Below are 25,417 nucleotides of genomic sequence, written 5' to 3' on the forward strand. Positions count from 1 at the left end.
TCCCTACCCCACCCCTCTAGGTGGTCACAAAGCACTAAGCTGATCTCCCTGTGCTATGCGGCTGCTTCCCACTAGCTATTTTACATTTGGTAGTGTATATAAGTCAGTGCCACTCCCTCATTTCGTCCCAGCTTACCCTTCCCCCTCCCCATGTCCTCAAGTCCATTCTCTAGTAGGTCTGCATCTTTGTTCCTATCCTGCCCCTAGGTTCTTCAGAACCTTTTTTTTTTTTTAGATTCTATATATATGTGTTAGCATACGGTATTTGATTTTTTTCTTTCTGACTTACTTCACTCTGTATGACAGACTCTAGGTCCATCCACCTCACTACAAATAACTCAATTTCATTTCTTTTTATGGCTGAGTTATATTCCATTGTATATATGTACCACATCTTCTTTATCCATTCATCTGTCGATGGACACTTAGGTTGCTTCCATGTCCTGGCTATTGCAAATAGAGCTGCAATGAACACTGTAGTATATGACTCTTTTTTTTTTTTTTTATTGTGAGGGCCTCTCACTTTCGTGGCCTCTCTTGTTGCGGAGCACAGGCTCCAGATGCACAGGCTCAGTAGTTGTGGCTCACAGGCCCAGCCGCTCCGCAGCATGTGGGATCCTCCCAGACCAGGGCTCGAACCCGTGTCCCCCGCATTGGCAGGCAGACTCTCAACCACTGCGCCACCAGGGAAGCCCCATGACTCTTTTTGAATTATGGTTTTCTCAGGGTATATGCCCAGTAGTGGGATTGCTGAGTCATATGGTAGTTCTATTTTTACTTTTTTTAAGGAACCTCCATACTGTTCTCCATAGTGGCTGTATCAATTGACATTCCCACCAACAGTGCAAGAGGGTTCCCTTTTCTCCACACTCTCTCCAGCATTTATTGTTTGTAGATTTTTTGATGATGGCCATTCTGACTGGTGTGAGGTGATACCTCATAGTAGTTTTGATTTGCATTTCTCTAATGATTAGTAATGTTGAGCGTTCTTTCATGTGTTTGTTGGCAATCTGTATAACTTCTTTGGAGAAATGTCTATTTAGGTCTTCTGCCCATTTTTGGATTGGGTTGTTTGGTTTTTTTTGATATAAATTTTGGAGATTAATCCTTTGTCATTTGCTTTATTTGCAAATATTTTCTCCCATTCTGAGGGTTGTCTTTTCGTCTTGCTTATGATTTCCTTTGCTGTGCAAAAGCTTTTAAGTTTCATTAGGTCCCATTTGTTTATTTTTGTTTTTATTTCCTTTTTTTTTTTTTTTTTTTTGGTGGTACACGGGCCTCTCACTGTTGTGGCCTCTCCCATCGCAGAGCACAGGCTCCGGACACGCAAGCTCAGCAGCCACGGCTCACGGGCCCAGCCGCTCCGCGGCATGTGGGATCCTCCCGGACCGGGGCATGAACCCGTGTCCCCTGCATCGGCAGGCGGACTCTCAACCACTGCGCCACCAGGGAAGCCCTTTATTTCCATTTTTCTAGGAGGTGGATCAAAAAGGATCTTGCTGTGATTTATGTCACAGAGTGTTCTGCCTATGTTTTCCTCTCAGAGTTTTATAGTGTCTGACCTTATATTTAGGTCTTTAATCCATTTTGAGTTCATTTTTGTGTATGGTGTTAGGGAGTGTTCTAATTTCATTCTTTTACATGTAGCTGTCCAGTTTTCCCAGCATTACTTAGGTTTTTTCTCCATTGTATATTCTTGCCTCCTTTATGAAAAATAAGGTGACCATATGTGCGTGGGTTTATCTCTGGGCTTTCTATCCTGTTCCATTGATCTATATTTCTGTTTTTGTGTCAGTACCATACTGTCTTGATTACTGTAGCTTTGTAGTATAGTCTGAAGTTCAACAGTTGGTTTTTAAGGCTCGAATTAGATCTGAGCCCACACCCAGCACCAGGACATAATCAACACTGGCTCTCCGGTCTCTAGGATAACCTATTAATAGCCCGCTTCACTCCATACAGAATACTATCTGGCATCTTAGAACAGACACGTGTTTTAGTTCCTTTCACATCCTCTCCATTTTGGATTCCTTTCCCCCTGCCTACAAGTTCCATCCAAACTGCCGGTGAAGCTGTCTGCAAAGGCGAGAACAAAAGGAGCTGACAGCAGGGAGGAAACCCAGCAAGCCTGGGAGAGTCTGGGCAGCGCGTTTTCTACAAGATGCCAGCCAGGCTGCCCGCCCTGCAGGGCGTCCTCTGGGACTCCAGGCTGAGGTGGCTCCTTAGCCTATGTGCCCTCCACGGGGGCAGCAGTGTGGCCTGAAGTAGAAGATGCTATGCTGGGCCAGGGAGAGGGATTAGAGCTTGAGGGGCATTCAGGAATCTCCACAGGAGTGTTTGTTTTCCCACCTGCCTATGGAGAAGCCTCAGAGGAGTGGGGATCTGAGGACCCAAGGGGGAGCTTCATGGTGCTCTCTAAGCTTCCAGATCCTACACGGCATCACCAAGGGGGCACCTGGAAGGTGCCTTTCTCTGGGAGGTTCAAAGAAAAGGAAAGACAGCCATCTGTGTAGATTTTGACAAGGGAGAGATGGCTTCTCTCTGCAGCCCAGGGCTCTGCTGGGCATGGCAGCCATGTGACCAGGTTGGAGAGCAAGATCAGCTCAGCAGATTCCAAGATTCTGGGTCCAAAGGGAGCTTAGTCTGCTTCTAAGCCTCAGTGTCCCTTCTCATCCCATAACACCTGTATCATGGCTCACTGTGACAAGCAAAGGAGATGATGCATGGAAGACATTTGCTGCTGGGCCACTGACACCCAGTGCCTGGCCTCTGGACTGAACCTCCTGTCTGCCCTGCCACCCTGGTGGGCAGCAAACAGGGAGGGGATGGCCTGGCCATTCTAAGGTCCCAGGTGGGCAAGTGAGCCCACAGGAGGCTAACTCGCCCGGGTGATTCTGTAAGTTCTAGGTTAGCAGCAGCAGGACTAACCGACAACATCCTAATTGCTATCACTCATGAAATGTTCCTGGTGCCTGCACTGAACACCCTACAGGCCTTACCCTCTTTAGACCGCAAAACAGCCCTGAGAGGAGCACGCTCTCATCATCCCCATTTCACAGACACGGAAACTGAGGCACTCTGATGAGCCTCAGCCCGGCTCTCTCTCCTCTCAGAAGAGACCATAGGGGCTTTTCTTGTAACAGGAGAGAGGGCTGCAGAAGAGAGCTGAGGGCCCAAGTTGGGCATTTCTGGGGGAGGCAGTCATGGTGGCCACAGAGCACGACCCACCCTCCACGGGCCTGGGCCCCACAAAACCAGAGGCATAAGCCAGAGTCACCGCTTCCTTTGGAACTGGTAAGTCTTGACTTCTGGACTGGCTGTTATTTTCTAGACTGGCTGCAAACCACGCCCGGATCCATTTATTTTGAGGAAGGTGAGAATTTATTCCCCATTATCTCCCTCATCACAGAAAGAGTATTCGAGGTTCACACTCTGGGTTTTAAACTGTGTTGTTCCTGGGGCCCCTGGGCCAGGGAAAGAGTCGGGGTTGGGGGAGAGGTGACAAAGGAAAAGGGATGGTGTATTCAGAGTTCTAATTTACCAGTGGCAATTAGCTTCCTAAAAGGGCTAACCTTTCAACCTTCCGCCTGCCTTCACTGGGGGGAACTATTGACATTTAGAATTTGCAAGCCAAATGCCATGGCGAGGGAGGCAATGTTTTTTTAATGGGGACTCAGAGACCGTGAATGTGTTCTTCCCGCCCTGTGCCATTTGCATACTTTACAGGGTGGAGGTTAAGCTGCATTTTAACAGGTTTGTTGGCTTCCTGGAAAAGTGAGTGTCTGTGACTGTGGGAATTATTATACATGTGGTTTCCAGATGCAGCTGTTTTTGCATCCTTACTCCTCCCCTCTGCTCTGGTCCATGCCAGGAAGAGTAGGTGGAAAGGATGGCACAGGTCTGGGATGGGCCAGAGGCTTCAGTCTCTCAGCATACAAGGAACTGAAAGATCAAGGTCCTTTTCCCTGCCTGCCTCTGGCTGAGAACCCACCCTCTTCCCAGGGCAGATCGTACTTCCCGGTGGTTACTGTGTCCAGCCTCCTGCCCCTGGACAGTGATTGGCTTCCTCTAGCACAGCCAGAGGCCTCTCTGGGTCTTTAACTCATCCGTCCGTCTGTCCGTCCGTCCGTCCATCCATCCATCCACCCACCCATGTATTCAATCAAGCAACTAACATTTACCAAGGGCTTATTATGTACTGGGCACTGTTCTAGGCAATGAGGATGCAATAGAAAATAGGCAGGTTCACTGTCCTCAGGGAGCCTACATGCTAGTGGAGAAGACAGAGAATAAACAAAATAAATAAGTGCAATACTATGTGGAATATCAACTGTGCAATGTGCTTAGCAGAACAACACAGCAGGGAAGGAGGAGAGGAGTGTTGGGGTGGGAGACTTGCATTTTTAATACGGTGGCCAGGAAAAGCCTCACGAGAGACATTTCAGCAAAGACTTGAAGTGATGAGGAGTGAGCCACATAATAGGAATAGCCAGTGCAAAGGTCCTGAGGTTCCCAAGAGAGACCTGCCAAGTGGAGGGGACAGCAAGGAGGTCAGGGCAGCTGATGAGCGGGCAAGGTGGGGAGAGGTAGGCAAGGATCATGCAAGGCCACAGAGGCCTCCAACGGGGCTTTGGCTCTTACTCAGTGCCATGGGGAGCCATTCATTCCAGGAGGATGGCATGAGCTGGCTAGTGATTTAAAAGGTCCACTCTGGCAGCTGGTAGAGAGTAGATTTTAGAGGGTCAGAGAGACAGGACAGGGAGCCGTTAGGAGGCTGTGGCAGTAATCCAGGTGAGAAGTCCTTATGGCTTTTCAGAGAAAGTGAGCCCACAAACTCTCCCAAGTGATGACCATCCAGAGGTTCTCCAACATGTGCTCATCTGGGATTTCTAGGTCTTTATGAGGCTGGCACTGCCCCCTAGGGGCTTAAAGCCTATCTTGGGGCACAAAGACCCCTGTGTTAAGAGATAACTGGCCTGACCCACACTGGGAGCTCTCCCCAAAGGAATCACTGAGGGCCTCCCGTTCAGAGGAGCAGGGCTCAGGCATCTTTCCCTGACAGACACGAGCCCCAAAGGACAGTAACTATGGCAAACCCTACACCTCCCAGCACTTGAACACTCACCAAGTACTTTCAGCTGCATCATTTCATGTGGATCTCATGACAACCCTGCAAATCAGGGCCTATTGTTCCATTATTATTGTTCCCACTTTGCAGATGGAGAAACTGAGGCCTCAGCTGGAGGAACAGAAAGTGAGGACTAGGAGGATAGGCTAGGAGATGAGGCTAGGGTGCGGAGGGGGCCAGACCCCGGAAAGTCCTGAGTCTTACTGCCTTCTGTCCCCCACGCCAAATGAGCCCCTTCTCCCTAAAGAGGCCAGGATGGGAAGCAAGAAAAAAGGCAGTTTTCCTTCTGCCCATGGACCCCCGGACTTTTGGGAGGCGACTCTGAGACCTGGCCCATCCTAGACCTGCCAGGTCCAAGACCCCTTTTCCCACAGAGGAACCTGGTTCAACTCCATCCAGGAGGAAAAAGTGCAGAACAATGACAAGTGTTGGCTTCTCTGTAGCCAGCCCTCTCTCCAAGTCTTCTTCGTGCCTGGCCCAGAAGATGAGAGTCTGGCCTGCCCTCCTCAGGGTTGCGATGTCCCAGAGCTGTTGAATGAAGGTGCTGGGGGCAGCCATTCTGCCTCTAGGGGCTGGAGCTTCTGGGGCATGGCTCTGTGGCCCTAAGTGGCTTGCGTGGCTCATGCTCTTGTGGCTGACCACTGCTTAGAACTCAGACGGAGGGAGGAAAGGACAGGGACAGGATCACTGGTCATGCTGGGCACCTGTATACTGAGTGGCTCACTGGAACCCTGGGGACAGTCTGGTAAAACTTCCTCGGAAACTTGAGCCCACATTTGCAATAGATTTATAAGGACTGTGTGGACATGTTTGCTTTTTTTTTTTTAGCCCCTCATAAGTGATGCCATTATGGTGGCCATAACTCTTATTTACTCCATCAGCAGGCTGCTGGCACTGGCACAAAAATAGATTTGGAGAGTTTATCTCATACATGCATCATAAGGAAGCAACAAAGGCACCCAGGTGAGATTTATGTGGGCGGGGGAGGGGCGTGGTTGAGCATGCTTCATCCCCACTTTCGCATTAATGCTGCTCCTCAAAGAGCCATTATTACCCTTCTTAATCAGAGGAAAGTAATTGTTTAAACTTCCTCCCTGCAGCAGGCTCGGCTCCCCCTTGCTCTCCAGGTGGGAGAGCACCGCCGAGGGGCTTGGGGGCACAGCACCTGCTCAGAGAACAGCAGACTCCATGGTGGACTACAATAGTGAGATGGTGCACAGCCCAGTGGTCCTGGTTACTTGCCCCAAAGGGAAGGTATGGGGCCCAAATCGGCATGCTCCTCAGAAGGGATGCTTGAGTGTTTGGGAAGAAGTTTGTTTTGTGCATTGAAAGAGCCCTCAGAAGCACACAGAGTTTCCCATCTCCAAACACACCACCCTCATTCCTGGTCCACATCCTTGGACATGGACCTGTTATTCCTACTTGAAATGCCTTTCCTCCCTCTGTCTATCTCAAGCCTCCCCATTCTTCAAAGCGCAGCTCAAATCATGCCTTTTTCTCAACATTTTCCCTGTCTGCTAGCAGAGAGGGGTAGAAGAAGCTACTCTGAGCTAGTGAGGGGCCAAGTCCTGACTTCACATGAACCAGGCCTCTCCTCAATGGGACTCAGTTACTTTATCTTTAAAATGGGCAGCTGCAGCAGAGGGCTTCTAGGACTTTTCCAGCTCTGAAGTTCACTGTATATCCCAGGCCTCACCAGCCCACCCACGTTTGAACTGCTAAAACACTTTAGAGGGTCCTCATCTCTAGCTATATATTGGAATCTCTAGGGAGCTTTAAAAAACTATCAAAGTCCAGCCCCACCTGGACCAAATAAATCAGCATCTCTGGGGTGGGGCCTGGGCATTGGTAATTTTTAATGCCTACACAATTCTAAGACCCAGCAAGAGTTAGAAGAGCACACTTGGGATCTGGATAACCCGTTAGCATTCTGGATAACGAATGCTAAATAGATGGATGGATGTGTAGGTAGAAGGTAGATTAGTGGGTTGATGGGTGGACAGGTGGTGAGTGCATAGATGAATAAATGAATGGGTAGATGGGTAGGTGGGTAGCTGGGTGAGTGGATGGATGGATGGATGGGTACATGAACGGTGGATGGAGGGGTGGATGGGTAGAAAGATGGTGGGTGGATAGGTGAACTGAGTGCTGATAAATGGATACTTTCTTGCAACTGTCTGCTACCTTCATTGAGTTGACCTTGTCTTTTCATCAGGACTATGAGCTTTCTTAGGGCAAGGATTTTTCACATCCTTTATGTTTCCTCACAATGCACTCAGCATAGAGCCAGATAGAACAAATTCTCAAAGGAGTCCTAATATCTGTGCATGTCAAAAACACTAGACTAGGGGAAGATGGGGGTTTCAATATTGCATCCTTCATTCGTTGTGACTTTAGTCAAGTCAACCTGCCTCAGATTTCTCATGGTGTTACTAACAGCGACAACAATAATAACAACCCCTGACCTCCACCAAGGTCAAGTGGCTCATAAATTTAAAAGTGTAGTATTAATGGGAGAATGGTGTTATTTTTCTCAGGATCCCTATTATTTAGTTCCCCAACTCAGAGGCGGTATTTCTAACCTCCCTTGCATTGCTGGTAGTGGCCATCCTGCCTTTGATGGCATTTTATCCTCCACCCTCAGGGTCCAGGCTCCCACTGATGGAGACATGGGCCCAGACTTTCTGGGAGCCCTTGAAACCTAACCCTGACCCCTCTCCATTCTCAGTGGACCAGGCCAGGACTCAGCTACCCTGACATCTCTGCCCTCCACATAAGGCCTTCGCCTTTCCCTCACCAGTTTTCTGCGCCTGGCCAGTATCTCTGTTCCCCTCGGGTCCTTAGCTCCCAGCTCTTAGTTCCTGGCAGGCTTCCTGGCAGGGCCACCCAGCCTGGCCCTGTCACCAACATGCCTGCCTGATGGACTAACCCAGTAGCTCCTACCCGGTCCCAGCCCACCAGACCGTGGTCCATCCTGCACTTAGGCCACCCATGGATCCTGAATGCACAAAGCTGACCAGGACCTCCCCTGGTTTAAAATTCTCTGTGGGCTCCTTCATGAGGGCCCCTCACTGCCTGATCCCAACAGGCCCCTCCAGCTCTGGCACCTTACCTCCACCCAGCCTGTGCCCCTTCCACACGGACTTTTCAACATATCCCAGATGTGCTGGGCCCTTCTCCAACTCCAGGGTTTTGCATGTGCTGCTCCCACTGCCTGGAATGTCCTCCCTTCCCCCACTCCAGTCTCTTCACTTGACAAACTTCAACGCCCTCTTCAAAAGTCACCCCAGGGCCCTCTGGATGAAGATGTTCTCCACTGGCCTGGGCAGAACAAGCGACCTGGGAAACGATGAGGGAGTGAACAAATGGACACACGGGCTTCAGGTGCGTTCTTTTAAACACCTCAACATAAGGTTGCCAAGTAACGTAATCAGGGCTTCCCCCTACTTTAAGCACAGTTATTGAGGGGGCGTCCCTGTTAGGGAACTACCTTAAAAGATTGGATGCAGGCCTCAAACTTGAGGCCTGGCCAGGTTTATGCGGGTGGTCAGGGAAGATGGAAGAAAGGAAGGAAAAGAAAAAAAGAGAAGAGGATGAGCTATAAAAGGGTAGAAGGGACTAGTCCAGAAATTGTGTGTCTATATCTTGAGATTGTAAAAGAGGCTCTTCTCTAGAAGCAGGCAATGAAAGTAGGTGATGTTGCTGGTGTAGATATAGAATCTGGGTAAGCGGTGGGTATAGACATGGAATCTGTGTGACTGGATAACTATCTCTCCCACTCAAGAAAGAGTACATTTCACCCACTCAGTCTTGACAAAACACACCTTAAATTCCAACATAAATTACCCAAGGCCCCTGGACAAGATCACGTTCAAACTGTGCTAATTTTCCTCTGATGAGCTGCAAACTCTTGATCCTTTTTATTATTTCATGAAACATGGTGTATGAATAATCTGGGCCGTTGGCACTAAGGATTCAATAAAACTATTGAGATTCACAGGCCCAGAATAGAGCTCCTATAAAGTTCATTTTCTTTAGCTAATGCAGCTTTCAATTATGCTCACCCATTTTCAACGGTAAAAGATGTAATGTTAATCAAACATTTAATTTGCAAGTGTTTTTCTTCGTAAATGTCACGAAGACATTATGAAGATTTTCTTCGTAGATGTACACGGAGCTTTTCAGATGTGAGCCACAACATAATTGCATGAGGGTGCCTCGTTTGGTGGCATGTATTTGTGCTGGGGCAAGTAGGGCCTCTTGGATTCCAATGCTCTGTGAATATCCTTTCTCATTTCAGAGTATGGAGCATTTGGAAAATAAACCCAGTATCATTTATAATGTTTAGTAACATTCCAGTCTCAACTCAGGTTTCACAGTAAATATCTTGCCCCAGAAGCAAGCTCTGTGATTCAAGGATCAAGTAAACATAAGGGAATGATTTGCTCTTCAATTGTTAGTTATTAAACCACAGTGGTGAGGGACTTCCCTTGTGGCGCAGTGGTTAAGAAACCGCCTGCCAATGCAGGGGACACAGGTTCGAGCCCTGGTCCAGGAAGATCCCACATGCCGTGGAGCAATTAAGCCCGCGCACCACAACTACTGAGCCAGCACTCTAGAGCCCTCATGCCACAACTACTGAGCCCATGCATCTAGAGCCTGTGCTCCGCAACAAGAGAAGCCACCTCGGTGAGAAGCCTGCACAGCACAACAAAGAGTAGCCCCCGCTCGCCGCAACTAGAGAAAGCCTGTGTGCAGCAACAAAGACCCAACACAGCCAAAAATAAAATAAAATAAATTTTAAAAAAAATCACAGTGGTGAGAAGCCTTACATGGCCACGCTGCTTAGGTTTTAAGTACAGAACAGCCTCGATCTGATTCAGGGATCTCTGAGAAGGCGTGTCTATCTCCTTCCTAGAGATGGTTCATGATAAAAAAAGGAATCCCCAAATTCCAGAGGCAGAATGGACTTTCTGACCAGAAGGCTTTGTCAGATGCAAAAGTGTATGATTTCATGACACTGGGTCAGAGACTTCTGGAAAGCGTGGAAACAGATGGCCCTGAGAGGGTGATCCAGCCCCTTCCTAGTCAAAACATGGTCCCAGACCAGCTGCATTGACATCACATGTGAGTTTGTTCGAAATGCAGAATTTCAGGCCCAGATTCCCGCCCCCCCGCCCCCCCAACCCCCGCTTCCCAGCTACTGAATCAGAACCTGTGTTTTATCAAGATCCCCAGGTGATTCATGTGAGCAGCTCTGGTCTAGTTAATGCCCCAGTGAACCCTCTCAATCACTGAAGTCTCTGACCCATTTCATTTTTTGCTGTTCTGGGCCTGGGGTGAAGAAGGAAGAGCTGAGGAGGGGTCAGGTGGGCGGGTGGCAAGAGAAAGCAGGACTTAACCTTCTGAGCCTCATTTTTCTCATCTGTAAAATGGGAGGTCAAAATACCTGCCCTACTCAGGGTTATTGTGAAGATTATGAACAAGATAACATAGCTCTAGCCCTGTCCCTGACACATACTAGGTGCGCAGTTCAATAGATATGAGTTCCCTGCCCACATGAACCTCACATACCCAGGTGGACAGCCAGGCAGACAAGAACCTTAGCCTGTCCCAATCTCGAGCATTAGGTCTACAGCTCCTAATTCAGGCAAAGAAGCCTCCATCTGCTGAGAAGAAAGGAAATAAAAGCTGGAGAAGTAAGCAGCACCCTTCAGGGTTATGAGGCTGCAGGTACCAACGATACAGAAAGCTAAGTTCTATAAGGAGACATCACTCACCAATAAAGGGCACGAAACTAAGAACCCATCTAGAGACTGGGGGCTCCAGATCTGACCCTGCCAGGAACTTACAATGTGACCTCGGCCTCATTTTCCCTACTTGTGCCACGGAGAGGGTGGAATTCATTACCACCAAAGTCCCTTCTCACCCTGTCATTCTCTGATTCTGCTTGGAGATGCAGGGAATGGTGCTCGCCAAGCTGCATGCAGACTTTTCTCACTGGGAAAATTAATTCAGTTCTCAATGTTGCAGACTATAAATTACTGGCCAGTCTGTTTCAGAAATATTAAGGGAACATTTAAAAATTGCACCTTCCATTCAGTGCTGCAGAGTAAAGATCTTGGGGCCTTCAGATGTTTATCTTCCTTAAAGCCCCAGCTAGAATCAATCTCCCCCAGCCTTCACTAGAGAGAACATCATTTCAAGGCAGGGTCAGTATGTCAGGCTGACTCTCCCCTCCCTCTCCCCACTCCCTGCTCTTGAGAATTCACTTTCCCAAATTCAAACTGGAGACTCTGAGTGAAGCAAAGTGTGGGTAGGGAGGAGGGCAGGGGAGGTCGGCGGTGATAGAGGCTGGGGTGGGGCACACTGTCCTGATCCGCTCTGGCAGGGTCGGGGTGCTGGCTCAAGGGCCCTGAGAACAGGCCAGGAAGTTAAGCTGTCTTCCGCAGTAACTGATTCTGACAGCATAACAAGTTAATTCGTCACTGTTTTGCAACTTACTTGAGAATTCATCAGTAAGCAGAGTCCCACAGGACAGCTTGTAATCACTTGTAAACTCACATTAGGTCTCTCAGCTAAACACTGTTGATATCAGGTAGAGCTGGGCTCCCACCAGTGACTACAAATGGGCTGCTTTCACCTTCTCTATTACGTCAAGGACATGCTCTGGCTGGAGGTGATGCAAGCAGATGAACGCCAAGTTATAGGCACCATAATTACTGAGCGATCACGCTAATTGGAAATACCTTTATGGGAGAGATGAAAGGTGGACCGAGTCCCCCATCCCTTAAATACACCATATTCTCTCTCCTTGGTTATTATAATTATGTTTAGGCTCATTGACGTGTCATCATGATAAATGGAATGAACTAGGAGAAAAAGACTTGTTAGGGCCCAGCTCCTTGTGTAGAATTAATACATCAACGAAACCCCTTTCCAGCAGAGGGTCTTCTCCATACTTTATTACAATAGTTTATCAGAAACAGTTATCTTAATACCAGGCCATAAAGATGATATCAGGTGGCAGCTTTATTTCCCACGAGTTAAATACTAATTGCCACACAAAAGGAATATAAAAATGACACGGGGAACAAATAGTACAGCTTCCTGCAAAGTAAAAAGAATTCTTTAATATGAGCATCTCCACAATGGGGTGCACACTGAGGCTTAATTAAAATGCACAATAATTCTGTGACTTTTCTTCTTGGTGGCTTCGATGAGATGGGCTCACAGATGGAAGCTGGGCCACATCCCTGCAAGATAGACTGACAGCTCTCAATAAAGCACGGCCTCTCGGCAACATAACAGGGCAACCGCAATAAATGGCTAATATCAGAATAGACGCCGTGCGGAAGGTAAGTGCAGATTTACCTAAGAGCCTTAAAATGTTTTAACTACCGTTTCAATCAAGCCTGGAAGTTTGAAATGTGGCATTAAACACACTTCTTCGAGAAGCTGTTTTCTTTCCACCCCCTGAGCTAATAAATCCAAAAGGCTTACTTAGGAAAGACAAGCCAGGGGAGAGTGAACAGGGAGATGGGGGCTGGGAGAGGTGAGATTAAGAGATGAGGGCAGGGCCTCCCTGGTGGCGCAGTGGTTGAGAGTCCGCCTGCCGATGCAGGGGATACGGGTTCGTGCCCCGGTCTGGGAGGATCCCATATGCCGCGGAGCGGCTGGGCCCGTGAGCCATGGCTGCTGAGCCTGCACATCCGGAGCCTGTGCTCCGCAACGGGAGAGGCCACAACAGTGAGAGGCCCGCGTACCACAAAAAAAAAAAAAAAAAAAAAAAAAAAAAAAAAGAGATGAGGGCAGAAAGATGGGGGGAAGGGACTGAGGGTCAGAGGGATAGGGACAGAGAGGGGGGACAGGGATGGGACCAAAGTCGGGGAGATAGAGGACAGAGAGACAGACACAGGGCAAAAGTTACTCATGAAACAGGTATGGAAGGAAAGAGGAAGCACCAAAGCAGGAGGTCGAAAGAAGAGATAATACTCTTTTCCCAAACTCCTTTTCATAGCCCTCAAGGCGCCCAACCCAACCACAGTCTTTTCCCTCGCAGACCCATCTCCATGCTCCGTGCACCTGCTGCTCCCAAGTGTCCCCTGCTGCTGCATGGGTGTGTTTGTCCTTCCTTCCAGACTGTGAGCCCATGCCTGTGTACTTAGTGTCCCCAGTGCCTGGTGCAGTGAGTGAGCAGTGAAGACTTATGGGACTGAGTTGAACGTGGACCAAGACCTAGGAATTGTGACAAATACACAGAGACAACAGCCCAGGGGGATGGAGAGAGAGCCCCTGGGGCCAGCCCCTTTGGCATCTGGTGGCTGGCTTGCATCTGGCTTGGGCAAGCCCACTGCTGGTGCCCAGGGCCCATGGTACTGGCTCTCAGTCACCCTGGGGGAGGCAGGGACTGGACTGGGGACTGGAGGAAGCAGGGAGTCCCTGCCAAGGCCAGAGCAGCAGAAGATGGGGGGCCCAGAAAGTGGGAGGGGGCTGGCTGCAGAGACTGGGGCCACAGGAAGGACTAAAGGATGCGACTTAGAGGAGCATCACTGAATTGTGGTACCTAAAGGCTGCCTCCCACCCTCACCCCTCAAACCTGGGGGCCTTCTTGGGGGAAGGGCCAAGGGGTTGAGCCCTGACTCTGCTGAGAGGACCAGGGAAACTGCAGCTCTACCCTGGCTGCAGAGAAGACTGAGGCCCTGGGAGGTGAAGGCAGTCATCCCAGGCCATCCCCAGGCATTCAGGCCAAGGCAGCTTTCCCACCACACTGCCCCCTTCCCCTAACACCCTCACTCCCTCCCTATCCCAGGCCTGGGAAGGCTTAACTATACATTTCAGCCTCATTCATTTCCATATTTCTTGAGTATAGGGTATGGTTCCAGACACTGGGGATACACTGGTGAAGGCCCCTCAGTGGGCTTACAGTCTACAGGACAGACAGCAACCATGTAACCTGGTCAGGGCCTGGGTGGGGAGTGGGGGGCCCAGCGCATGGGGCAGGGACGCTGGAGCCTCCTTTTGGTCAGATGGTCAGAGAGGCCTCTCTGGGAAGGTGACATCTGATACATGAGGGATCAAGAGAAGCCAGCTCTGCAAAGATTGGAGGAAGCTCCTTCCAGGCAGAGAGCTCAGCAAGTGCAGAGGCCCAATGGCAGGAAAATCCCTGCCAGGTTTGTGGGACAGCAGGAGGCCAGCATGACTGATGCACAGCCCACAGGGGTAAGGCTGGGGTGGGTAGGGGGAGTGAGAGGCAGGTCATGTCAGCAAGGCCAAGAGTTTGGAGTTTTTCTAAGGACAATGGGGAGCCACTGGAGGATTTTTAGCAGGCAAAACAAGAGTTCACTCATTTATTCAAGTGATATTAGTTGAGCACCTGCTATGTGCCAGGCACTGCTCTAGGCACTGCAACTCATCAATGAACCAGACATACATAAATCCCTGCCCTCATGGAGCTTCCTTTCTAGGAGGAGGAGACAGAAAATGAATATAATAAATGTGTAGATTTACGTATCATGGTAAAAGATGATAAGTGCTATTTGAAAAATAGATCGGGAGTGGGGGGATCAGCAACAATGGGGGGCAGAACTAAGGTTGTAATTTTACAATTACTATTACACAGATGACCTCCCTGAGAATGTGATATTTGAGAAAAGGCTTGAAAAAGGTGAGTGTGATGGGTCCCTGTTCTTGCCCTGGAAAATCCCCTCCAATCTTGAGTGTAGGCTGGACCTGCGACTTGCTTCTAACTAATAGACTATGACAAAGGTGATGGGCTGGCACTCCTGTTATGATATGTATAATGTGCTATGTTATGGTATGTAGAAGGCTCTCTTTTGTCATATGCACTAGAAAGACTTTTCTCCCTTGCTGGCGGAAGTCAGTTGCCATGCTGTGAGAAGGTCTATGGAGAGGGCACATGGCAAGGCATGTCCAGTACCATCACTGTAAACATCCCTGACACAAACAGTTTCACTGCACAACTAATTGGCCGTAAGGCAATTTTGCCATAAATGATAAAGTAACTGGCTGACAGTTTGGTATGACTTAACGGCAGGTATTTTTATATCATAAAGAACCTACATACCATATTAGATCCTGAATCCTTAATGATTGACTTTGAGAAAGGAAGTATCATCCCTTTCTCTAAGATATACCCGAATCTATAACCATGAATCTACACATTTTAAATGTATTTAAATATTTTTTGTATTTTCATTTTTCACAATAAAATCTTTAAAATTTTTAATTTTTTATGTTTCATTATGTCCTTTTAAATGTCTTTTATTCTATTTTCATTATTTTCTCTTTCATGGCAAAACTGTCTTACGTCCAATTAGTTGTGTGCTGAAACTGCTTGCAGCAAAGATTCTTACAGCAAAAATATTTAGAACCAAGAGAACACATGGCAAGGAACTGTGGGCAGCCTCTAGACATTAGCAGCTCCTAACTGACAGTCAGCGGGAGAATGGGCCTCAGTCTTATGGCTACAAAGAGCTGAATTCTGCAACAACTGGAGGGAGCTGGGAAGCAGATCTTCCCCAGTTGAGCCTCCGATGAAGCTGTAGCCCATTGACACCTTGGTTGTAGCCTTGTGAGACCTTGAGTAGAGGACCCATCTAAGCCATGTCCAAACTCCTGACCTACAGAAGTTATGTTTATGCCAGTAAATTTGGGGTAACTTGTTACGTAGCAATAGAAAACAAAATAAGGTGAGTGTGAGCTATATGGATATTTGGGGAAGAAAAATTCCAGGCTGAAGGCACAGTGCAAAGGCCCTGAGGCAGGAAAGGAATCCCACAGAGGTCAGAATGGCAGATGTGCAAGGCAACGATTGTAGAAGATGAGGTTGAATGACATGACGGAGAGATATGGAGGCTTTGGTTTTTATTTTTAGTGCAATAGACATTTTTGTTAAAACAACCCCTTTGAATAATGAAAAAGTATATTTTCAGATGTGAATTTTAAAAATACAATCTATAAAAACAACTGGGAGATATATGTATTCAGAGCAATTATAGGTCCCCTGAACCATAGCTAGGGTGATAAAAAGGTGTATATTCAGTTCTCCCAAAATTTCACTTTTATTCAAATGCCAACACGTTACATAATTTCAAACTAATGGCTTTGTACCTAGATCAATTGATACTTTTATTTGGAGACATTCCACAGCTCTATGCTTGGAGCTTTAAATATCATTTCTAAGTAGCTCCTGGAGGTTTTGAGCAGAAGAGGGACCTGGCCTGATCCACGTTTTAGAGTCCAGGCTGGCTGCTGGGTGGAGAAGAGGCTGTAGGGGAGGATGGATGGACGCAGGGACCAGGTGGAGGGGGCTGCACTAGTCTTGGTGAGCCATGAGAGACCTTACCAGCGGTCTCTGGCGGACCCCTGGGTGGCCTGCAAAGGCTAGGGAAATGACAAAGCCTGGTCCTTGTCCACAAGCAACAGAAGTTCCAGGCCACAGCTCTAGCCCCCAAACCAGGCTACAAGACCATGTATTGTGTAAGCACCTACTGTGTGCAAGGCCTCTGCCATGGGCCGCAATTCCTCATTTTAGCTTTTTTGTTTGGGTTAGGAGGATCCCAGAATGGGCTTGGGGGAGTTGCTGAGCTTTCTTTGAGGAGCCTTTCTTGATTAACCCCCAAGCTTACAGTATTTCTTAGCCTGAAAGCTCTCCACACTTCAAAGTTCTCCATTAAATTTGTACCAGTCAGATTAAAATCCAGAGGAAAGGGATAGAGGGAGTAAAACAAGTATTTCTTAAGAGCCCACTACTTGCCAGACGCTGTGCTGGGAGCATTTATTTCTTAAGTGAAGCATGTGATTGGTGTGACTGTCTTCATTTTTTTCTAACGGGGAAACGAGCTCAGAGAAGGCAAGTAACAGGCCCAAGGTTGCACAGAAACAACTCCACAGTTGGGATTTGAACCCAGTCCATCTGACGTCAAAGTCCATGTTCAGAACGCACCACCATGCCAGCCGCCTAGCTCTTTGATGAAATACCATTGCAAGAAAATAAAACACTGTATAAAACAACTCCAAACCCCACCAATAACCCACTTTCCCCAAGCAGTACCTAGTGTAACAGCATTCCAGGACAATGAATGAATTAGGACAATGTCTTAGGAGGGTATGGGTTTGGGAAATGATATATTTATTTTAAGTGCTATTATTCCATTGTCATTTAGGGCAAGGTCTACACTCCCCCATCAGACTGGGAGCTCTGTGAGTCACAGCCTGGGGCTCCCACACCAACCTAGAAGCTTCTGGAGGGTCCATCTCTTCCTTCTAAGGGCCCGTCTCCCCCTCCCTCAAGATGCTCAAGCCCACCTACCAGGCCCATCCACAAGTCCTCATTGGCTGGGCCGCATGTCCATCACACCCCGCAGGTCTTGAAAGCACAGTCACAGCCCATAGAGGCAAGAGAAGGGAACTCTGCCACGCGTGAGACAGGAGGGGGATGTGCTCACCATCAAAGCATGCCCCGACACGCCACCATGGCACCTAACATTTTGGGGCAGTTGTCAGAAATAGAATTTAAAAATGAAACTTTGCAGGATATGAAATAAGCTAGGAAATTATGGAATGTAAACTGCCAGCCTATTTATACTCTGTGATGGTAAAAACCAAACCAAACCAAACCAAAAACAAGTCGAGTTTATCACCAAGACTGAAACAAAAAACAAAGGGAAAAACAGCAGGTGGCCTCTCTTGGGGAGACCTCCCATCCCCGAGTCAACCTGGATGCCCCCTCCCCATTTTGGTTGCCCTTGACTCTCTGCACTTCTTGATCCGATGGCCTGGTACTGGGGTCTACACTGGGGTCGGGGGATTAGTTAACTCACTTCTAAGTGGTGTCCCCCCTCCACCCCCAAGGAGCCTCACACCAGCTCCCTTAAGAGACGTTGCAGGTAGGGGTAGGTGCTGAGGCACCCCTGAAGTTTGCTCCTCAGCAAACATTGTCCTGGAAGGAGGACACTGCCAAGTGTGGCTTAACGGCCTCCTGCTGTTCTTTACATTAGCGATTGCAATCCCTGCTTAGAAGCTTGAAAATGAGATCTTTTTTCCTTCTGTTGATTTTCCCATCTTTTCCACTTGGCAAACACCAATATTTCCCCTGACTTTTCACTACTGAGAGTACTTGAGGAAGGCACAGTGAGGTGGGGACCCATTGGGGTTTCCCTCATCTTCTGCTAAGGAACATGGGAAACCTCCACCCAGGTGTCCTGCTGCAGAGGGGCTGGGGCCCAGGGGTCAGGAACATGCCTCGGGGCTAGGGTGACCAGAGGGCAGGGACTCTGAACTGTTTACTGCTGGGCACACAAAAGGCACCTGATAAATACATCTTTTTTTTTTTTTAAGTGTGTTTTACAGATCATTTTTATTAAAGTCATGCAGGGTGCTTTTAATTCTGTTAAAATGCAGAATTTTTGGTTCTGCTAAAACCACTAATATCAGAATCTCTGTAGGCTGGGTCCTGGAAATAATACACACAATACAACTTGAAAAGCACTGCTGCAGAAGATGATAGTCTAACTTCTTCATTCTGGGTAGGATTTTAAATTAAGTATAGTACATAAGTATTTGTTAGAGAAAGGGAGATCCATTAATTTATTTAATGAGAGCCTATCATGTCCCAAGCCATGTGGTAGTGCTCAGGTATAGCTCTAAACAAAACCAATTAAGATACTCCCATCATGGAGCTTATATTCCAGTGGTGGAGACAGACAGTGGACAATTAATGAAGAGGCCACATAATTTCAAATAAGTACCATGAAGAAAAGTAGGAATGTGAATTAACAGTGGGGCAGATGAGGAGATAAACACATCTTTGATGAACAAATGAAGGATGGAATTTTAGAGGTGGATGGACCCTTACAGATTGTGGGATTTCTCTACAGTGGCGATATCGACATTTGGGCTGGGATAATTTTTTGTTGTGGGGGCTTCCCTGTACACTATAGGATGTTTAGTAGAACCCTGGCTTCTACCCACTAAATACCAGCAGTGCCCTCCCCACTAAGTGTGACAACCAAAATTGTCTCCAGACATTGCAAGATGCCCTGAGAGGCAACCCACCCTCCCCATTAAGGACCATCGATCTAGTGAAATATAATGCCTTCATTTGAAAAATGAGGCAGGTGAGGCCCAGAGAGGGAAAGTGACTTCCAGAAGTCACACAGCAAGTTAGTGGCAGGGCTGGGATTCAAACCCAGGTGTCACAATTCTAAAACCAGTGCTCCCCTCAATACATAAGGCAAATGCTAACAGCCATAAAAGGGGAAATCGACAGTAACACAATCATAGTAGGGGACTTTAACACCCCACTTTCACCAATGGACAGATCATCCAAAATTAAAATAAATAAGGAAACACAAGCTTTAAATGATACATTAAACAAGATGGACTTAATTGATATTTATAGGACATGCCATCCCAAAACAACAGAATACACTTTCTTCTCAAGTGCTCATGGAACATTCTCCAGGTTAGATCATATCTTGGGTCACAAATCAAGCCTTGGTAAATTTAAGAAAATTGAAATCATATCAAGTATCTTTTCTAACCACAATGCTTTGAGACTAGATATCAATTACAGGAAAAAATCTGTAAAAAATACAAACACATGGAGGCGAAACAATAGACTACTTAATAACCAAGAGATCACTGAAGAAATCAAAGAGGAAATCAAAAAATACCTAGAAACAAATGACAATGAAAACATGACGACCCAATACCCATGGGATGCAGCAAAAGCAGTTCTAAGAGGGAAGTTTATAGCAATACAATCCTACCTCAAGAACCAAGAAACATCTCAAATAAACAACCTAACCTTACACCTAAAGCAATTAGAGAAAGAAGAACAAAAAAACCTCAAAGTTAGCAGAAGGAAAGAAATCATAAAGATCAGATCAGAATTAAATGAAAAAGAAATGAAGAAAACAATAGTAAAGATCAATAAAACTAAAAGATGGTTCCTTGAGAAGACAAATAAAATTGATAAACCATTAGCCAGACTCATCAAGAAAAAAAGGGAGAAGACTCAAATCAATAGAATTAGAAATGAAAAAGGAGAAGTAACAACTGACACTGCAGAAATACACAGGATTACAAGCAACTCTATGCCAATAAAATGGACAACGTGGAATAAATGGACAAATTCTTAGAAAAGCACAACCTTCTGAGACTGAACCAGGAAGAAATAGAAAATATAACAGACCAATCACAAGCACTGAAATTGAGACTGTGATTAAAAATCTTCCAACAAACAAAAGTCCAGGACCGGATGGCTTCACAGGCGAATTCTATCAAATATTCAGAGAAGAGCTAACACCTATCCTTCTCAAACTCTTCCAAAATATAGCAGAGGGAGGAAAACTCCCAAACTCATTCTATGAGGCCACCAAAACCCTGATACCAAAACCAGACAAAGATGTCACAAAGAAAGAAAACCACAGGCCAATATCACTGATCAACATAGATGCAAAAATCCTCAACAAAATACTAACAAACAGAATCCAACAGCACAATAAAAGGATCATACACTATGATCAAGTGGGGTTTATCCCAGGAATGCAAGGATTCTTCAATATATGCAAATCAATCAATGTGATACACCATATTAACAAATTGAAGGATAAAAACCATATGATCATCTCAATAGATGTAGAAAAACTTTCAACCAAATTCAACACACATTTATGATAAAAACCCTCCAGAAAGTAGGCATAGAGGGAACTTACCTCAACATAATAAAGGCCATATATGACAAACCACAGCCAACACTGTTCTCAATGATGAAAAACTGAAACCATTTCCTCTAAGATTAGGAACAAGACAAGGTTGCCCACTCCCACCAGGGAGTGGCTGGTTCTTTGTTATTGGGTGCTCCAGGGTCAGACAGCCAGGATCCTGTCCTGCTTTTCATGAACCCCTTACCCTGTTTCAACATCAGTTTCTGCATCTGTAAAATGGGAATGATAATGGCACCAACTTAAAGATCACAAGTACAAGTGTCCTTCACCATACAAGTCTAGTTGAGTTCAGAGAGAAAGTTGTCAGACGAGTGTTTAATTCAAAACTTTATATCACTCCTTTCTGCTTCTGAATTTGCATAGGAGGGTTTGGATAGCAGGGTCCCATACCTGCCAATGATAAGGGGTTTGCCATGAGGGTTACATGAGGAGACCAGCATTTACTGAATGCTTTGTCATGGTACGTGTAATACCTTATTTACATGTAATACCCTCATCAACTCACACAAGGCCCCAAAAGAGACCATTTTACAAAAGAGGAAAGCAAGGCACAGAGAGGTCATAATATAACTTAGCCAAGGTCCCAAAGTTGGGACAATGGAGAAGCCAGGACGTGAGCTAGTCTGCTTCCAAAACCTGTGCTCTTAGCCTCAACAGGGTAAACATTTAGCCCAGCCTTGCTGTTGCTACTATAATTATTGTTATTTTCATATTCTCCTAGGCGATGAAAAGTTTTGATGATCCTATCTTTAAGGCATTTATTACTTTGGGGCAAAAACATTGGGGCAAAAAATTCTAATGTTCTAACACAGGAATCAGCAAAGATTTTCTGTAAAGGATCAGACCACAAATATTTTTTTGCCTTGTGGGCAAGACAATCCCTGCCACACTGCTCAACTCTGCTGTTGTAATGAGAAAGCAGTCACAGATACCCAGAAACAAATGGGCGTGGCTGTGTTCCAATAAAACTTTATTTACAAGAGCAGGCAATGGAACAGACTTGGCTCATGGGCTGCAGCTTCCTGTTTTAGGGAATTGTTTTAATTAGGAAGAGTACCTAGACCCCTCTATCTCTTTTCTCAAGCCCAGGGGAAATGACCCCAGTGGTGTTGGGGAGGACAATCAGGGAAAGACCCAGAGTACAAGTCATTCATCTGGGCTCTGGGGCAGGGGACCACACATCAGAGGGTCAACCCCAAGGCTGCCCCCACAGGTGGGCAGGGCTTGGGAAGCCCAGCTTTGGCAAAAGAACTTGGAGACTTTGGGTTTAGAAACGAGCATGGGAGCTGTGTCCGGCTTGGCTGTTCCTTCAATCAGAGCTTGCAGTGAGCAGTTGGAGAGCTGGGCTCCAGAAATTTCCAAGGCACACCTGCCCTGGATGTTACCTGCTACACTGCAACTCATCCGTGAGCAAACCTCAGCTGCCCACACCCGCCCTGGCTGGGCAGTGGGCATCTGATGTGACAACGTGGTCCACTTGGGCGGGAAAAGAACAACACGAAGTGTTAGGGGATTACCACTGAGTGAGCAAAAATGGTGTCAACGTTGTTTCAGAGGCTTATAACCTTGTATCTAACAAGAGGCTGGCTCTGGAGGTTGGGTGTCTTTGTAGAACACCATTTATGAAGTTGCTGCAGAGCTAACTAGATCATTCTGGGCTAAGATGAACATCGTCTTACACAGGCACGCTCTTTCACATCAATCTGCCTCTCTCTCCCAGCAGCTGGGAGGCCTTGACAACGCTGCCTCTCAGTTCCCTCATCCTATAGAGTGAGAATAATTTGCAAGGCTGTCGGGAGGATTAAATGAGACCCATGTCTGTGAGCGCCCAGCCCAGAACCCGCCACACAGTAGGAGCTTAACAATGTTCCATCCTCTTCTCTGGATTTTTATGTAGTCAAGCAGCTGTAGAAACCAGGGGCTTTGGGAAGATTTTAAGAAGAAAAACATAACACTGAGAGAAAACCATGCATTAGCTTGATCCTCTCCCCTCCCCCCTCCAAGAACTAGGAAAAGACAGCTGTCACTCATTTCAGCTGTGGCATCTCTTTGGTATAAAGTAGCCATGGTGTGTCACCATGCTTGTTCTATTCTGTGCCAAGCGCTGCATGTGCATAGAGAAGGGGAGATAAAAATGCCACCCAAGGTCCACCTTATGGAATTGCCCCTCCCTCATCACTGTCCCCTCCTGCCCTGTACACAGGCATAAGGAAGCCCCTACAACACTGTCACACGCTGATTCACCTGCCTGTCTACTAGACCCTATATTCCTTAAGGACAAGGGCTGCCTCTTTCTGCCTTGTCTCCCCAGGGCTTAGTCTAGGGCCTCCGCTCTGGGAGTTCCCACAGTGAGATACAGTGCCGGCCTTTGAAGCCATCAGCCAATCAACTTCCAAACTGCATGGCAAGTCACTGCGTTTCTTGGTTGTCCTCTGGACTCTGGGGCTGTGACTGATGTTGGGAGACATTTAGAGCTCAGAGCAAACGCAGAGAGGTCTGTCCTGCTAATCTTTATTTGCCGAGCAAATGTTATCAACTCATGAAAGAGAGTTGCCCATTTCAACAGCAGACCTGCCTGTGTGGGTTATGCTCTCCCCAGAGAAGCCTCGAAGCTGCATTGGATACCTGTCATCTCCCGTGATCTGGACCATCCAGGGCTCCTGCTTCCCAGTCATGGCTGTGACCCAGAGATGGGAGACATGCAAGGCAGAAATGAGGGGAAACCTCAGTGATTTCCTTTGGCGGCAGCAATAGCAGGGAAAAAACAATCCATGCCACTCATCCTGCTGTCAATTATTTAAAGAAAGCTGGCTCCAACTCTGAGTTCCTCCCTGCCGGTAATTCTTTGGCTGATGAGGCAACATGCGTCATCTGCATTCCTTACACTCCAAGAATCAACTCGGCTCACTTGGGTAATTAGTAGGACACATGCGCCCACCCAGAACCAGCACCCAAGGGAATCAAGGAGCACAATCAGGGCCCAGCACCATTCGCAGAGCCTGAGTCCTGCCAGATGCCTCCCTGCACCTGCTCTGGCCTCCGGGCGCCCTCCTCTGCTCATCCCAGCTGGAAGGGACCTGCGTCTTCTCTGAGCTTTCAGCCTAACGTCGTGGTCCCAAGTGCCCAGCCCTGGAGTTCCTGGGCTGGTTGTACCATCACAACTACTAGACTGAAGGCACCTGTGTGGGCGGGAACTTGCAATCCATTTATAAATCCTCAACAGAGCCTGGCTTAGCAATTGTCCTCCATGCATAAAGGAAATTCTGCTCTTCTGAGTCAAAAAGAGGCCATGAGTCAAGGTTTACCCACACAAGAACCCTCCAGTCTTTGATTTTTCTTATTCAGGACTTGGCTCAAACGTCCCCTCCTCAGGTGGCCTCCTGGCCCACCCCACCTCCCTCACTCTAACTCACTGCTGTTTTATTTTCCTCATACCAACATCTGGAATTACTGTATTTATTTCTGTGCTTGTTCATCATCTCCCTCTCTAGAAGGTAAGCTCTAGGAAGGCACATACTGTCTCGTTTACCGCTGTCTCTCCAGCACCGAGAACAGGCACACAGTAGCAGGCATCCAACACAAATGTGTTATATCAGTGAACTGTACTAAGTGAGTGAATGAATGAGGGGTGAATGTGATCAGTGCCCGTTAAGTCCGTTTTCCCTGAGCCAGCTCCCTGCTGGCTCTTGGGAGAATTGTTGGACGGTGTTCACCTCTGAGCTACTCCCTGGGCAGCCTTTTCAAGCCATGCAGGGCTTAGACAACTTGTCCTTAGACCCCGGGGCAAGCTGCAGAGCCAGGGCCCGGGAAGGTCTCCATCTTGCCCCAGCAGTAGGACTAGGACCTGCCGTCGCCCCACCAACTCCAGCTCCTCTGTCTCTCTTTTGTCCTATCAGCCCTTTGATTTAAGGTGGCGACTTTTCCAAGGGAACAGCAGAACTTTAATAAGAAATCGGCCAGGTCTGATGGATGACACAGAGTTGGCACCAGCCTCAAGGTTGGAGGGAGTTATCTTAAACTATTCAGATTTACTAGGAGGAGAGCAAGTCAGAGGACGATTTAGGGGCTTGCCTCCTGGCAAGACATGCGGACATGTCTCCAAGCCATCAAAGACAGACACTTCCTGTGCAGTCCACCAGAGATGGATAGTAAGGCCTCTGGCGTGAGAAATTTATTGAGAGCTGGTCAAATAAATTTGCTCTGCTGAGATCCCAGACTTCAAAATAAATTTGAAGTCTGGGATCTCAGCAGAGCTTTATCCCCCTCTTCCCTGCTAGGGCCCTCGTCGGAGGATGCCCAGCCCCAATGCAGTGGGTTGGGCCTGAGCAGCAGCACCTTTCTGTAGCAGGCAAGCTGTCTCCAGTTTCCTGCAGCCTCCAGGACCCTGGCCCGCCTCAGTCCCCGTGATGAATTAGACCTACCTCTCCACTCCATGTGTCTACTTCCTGCTGGGCGCTGCCATCAGGGGTGCATTTCGCTATTTGAGCTGCAGCACACCTGTTCAGAAGCCTGAGCTGCCCTGTCACCTCTTCTT

At 47.5% G+C, this 25,417-nt stretch overlaps 1 protein-coding gene across 3 annotated transcripts in view; it reads right to left on the reverse strand.

Moving 5' to 3' along the window:
* Nucleotides 1–25,417, reverse strand: part of MEGF11 (multiple EGF like domains 11) — a gene marked incomplete at both ends in the record, with an annotated part of 235,809 nt that overhangs the window by 147,241 nt on the left and 63,151 nt on the right. The window lies entirely within an intron of this gene.

Source organism: Hyperoodon ampullatus (assembly GCF_949752795.1).
Source record: "Hyperoodon ampullatus genome assembly, chromosome: 3".
Lineage (NCBI taxonomy): Eukaryota > Metazoa > Chordata > Mammalia > Artiodactyla > Ziphiidae > Hyperoodon > Hyperoodon ampullatus.